The sequence below is a fragment of the Octopus sinensis genome, unplaced genomic scaffold, assembly GCF_006345805.1.
Source record: "Octopus sinensis unplaced genomic scaffold, ASM634580v1 Contig17038, whole genome shotgun sequence".
In the NCBI taxonomy this organism is placed as follows: Eukaryota; Metazoa; Mollusca; class Cephalopoda; order Octopoda; family Octopodidae; genus Octopus; species Octopus sinensis.
The window spans coordinates 5,230-7,500 of record NW_021834773.1 but is presented as its reverse complement, the minus strand read 5'-3'; the positions used below and the strand labels follow the sequence as shown (position 1 = coordinate 7,500).

The window sequence follows — 2,271 nt, the reverse complement described above, 5'->3', positions numbered from 1 at the left end:
TATATATATATATATATATATATATATATATTATATATATATATATATATATATATATATATATTATATACGACGGGCTTCTTTTGTTTCCGTCTACCAAATCCACTCACAAGGCTTTGGTCGGTCCGAGGTTATAGTATAGAAGACACTTACCCTAGGTGCCATGCAGTGGGACTGAACCCGGAACCATGTGGTTCGTAAGCAAGCTACTTACCACACAGCCACTCCTACGCCTGTATGTATATATATTTCTGTCTATCTTTCTATCCATCTATCTGCCTATCTATTTACCTATCCGTCTATCTATCAACCTACCTACCTACCTACCTACGGTTCTACTGTACTCCTGCTATGTCAATCAGGCAATTGTGATTTAAGGGATAATGGCTGCTATCTTTACAAAAACGAAATCAGCTGACAGAATAGAAATTGATTAATGGTTTTAATAATGGTTGTTTTTTAAATTTATTTAGTTATATCATTTAATATTTATTTATTTATCTATTTATTTATTTGTTTTATAATTGCAGTGAGAATTTTGCCGAGTGATTTGCTGCAGGAATTCTTGGTCGAGGAAAGTAACACCAAAAAGAAGCGCAATGGTTTTAGTGACAGCACCTAGTGCTATGACGGCAGCTTACGCTGGGAATGCAGCTACTATCACATTTTCAGGGGTTGCAGTAGGGTTTTGTGTAGGGGTTGCTGTAGGGGTTGTTGTAGGGATTTTTATAGGGGTTGCACTAACATGTTTTGTGTGTAGTAATATTAAAACAATGAAACACTAAAGTCAGCAACTCCTTAAAAAGGATAGGGTGGAGGGCGTACACAAAGTAGAAATGGTAGGACATAAAGAAGATTCCATACAGATTAGCAAGGGGGGGGGTGCAGGTTGTAGCAACATGGCACTATTACTACGACTACTGTTATTACTAGCTACTACTAATATTACAACTAATACTACTAATACTACTATTAGTAGTGACTGGAATCTTCGGGACTTTCAAAATGGTCGATTGGTTAAGTTTAGAAGGAGACTAAGAAGATATCAATGCTACTAGTTAGAACATTAGTGTATTTAGAACTACTATAACAACTATCATAAACTGTACTACAAGAGGTGTGTGTGTGATGGGGGGTGGTCATGTGGACCGGATGACATAAACCTGTAATGGAAAGAGCGGCTTAGTCGCTCTCAACAAAGGCAAAGAAGACAGAACATTTTCTTTTAAACCTTTCTAGCTTTGTTGTTATACTTTTCTTTAACATTTAACTCTATCATATATTCACTATATAGATCCTATATATATATACATACATACATATATACAATATCATATATACTCTACATCATGTAATCGACTGTCCCTCCCCACAAAAGTTTTGGCCTTGTGCCTAAAGCAGAAAGAATTTGTAGTAGTAGTAGTAGTCGTAGCATTTCCTGCGACTTCGAGGGCCCCTCCCAGTGGTGTCGGGCGTCAACGAAGAGCAACAGCAGCAGCAGCAATAGTATTAGTAGTAGTAGTTAAAGATTTCACAAAATCAGTGTCCATCTGCTGAATCAACACATTTCGTCTATTTTTCGATTTCGTTTCGGTATTTTATAAATTCCTAGTTTTATAAAAAAAAAACTAGGAACAGTATCTCGACGTAGCAGCAGCAGTAGTAGTAGTAGTTAAAGATTTCACAAAATCAGTGTCCGTCTCCTGAATCAACACATTTCGTCTATTTTTCGATTTCGTTTCGCTATTTTAGAAATTCCTAGTTTTATAAAAAAAAAAAAAACTGGGAACAGTATCTCGACGTAGGAGCAACAGGTTACTTCCCAAACCCCTTTTTTTTTGGTGGGGGCAGGGTGACATGAATCATTCTCTCTTTTGAAAGTTTCTCGCATTACCCTACCACAATCTCCACCACCACCACTGTTTCTGTCACCAATCTTTTCAACTACACTAGCACTACTACTACTGCTACTACTACTACTACTACTACTACTACGACTACTACTACAACTTCCAGTCATTTCCTCCCCAATACAACACCAGAAAGACGGTGACCTAACTAGCTTGACCAATGGAAGAAATGTACGCAATGGACTGACCAATGAGAGAAAAGTGTCAGATGGATTGACCAATGAATATCAAGAAAGGTCACATGAATGATCACCGAGCATGAAACTGGAGTAGTAGTCAAAACCCTCAGTTAATTACATGAATAAATTGAACACCATGTATTGAGTACTGTAATTGCCTTAGCATAACAAACTGTAATATA

At 37.0% G+C, this 2,271-nt stretch overlaps 2 long non-coding RNA genes across 2 annotated transcripts in view; one reads left to right on the top strand and one right to left on the bottom strand.

Annotated features, from left to right (window-relative positions):
• The window catches only part of LOC115230992, a 10,129-nt gene extending 9,544 nt beyond the window's left edge, over positions 1 to 585 (top strand). The window contains exon 3 of the long non-coding RNA XR_003883478.2: positions 531 to 585. This is a non-coding gene — a long non-coding RNA (uncharacterized LOC115230992). The remainder of the gene's footprint in view (positions 1 to 530) is intronic.
• The window catches only part of LOC118761748, an 18,347-nt gene extending 16,706 nt beyond the window's left edge, over positions 1 to 1,641 (bottom strand). Inside the window, exon 1 of the long non-coding RNA XR_004997615.1 lies at positions 1,491 to 1,641. This is a non-coding gene — a long non-coding RNA (uncharacterized LOC118761748). The remainder of the gene's footprint in view (positions 1 to 1,490) is intronic.
• Positions 1,642 to 2,271: the final 630 nt, after the last annotated feature.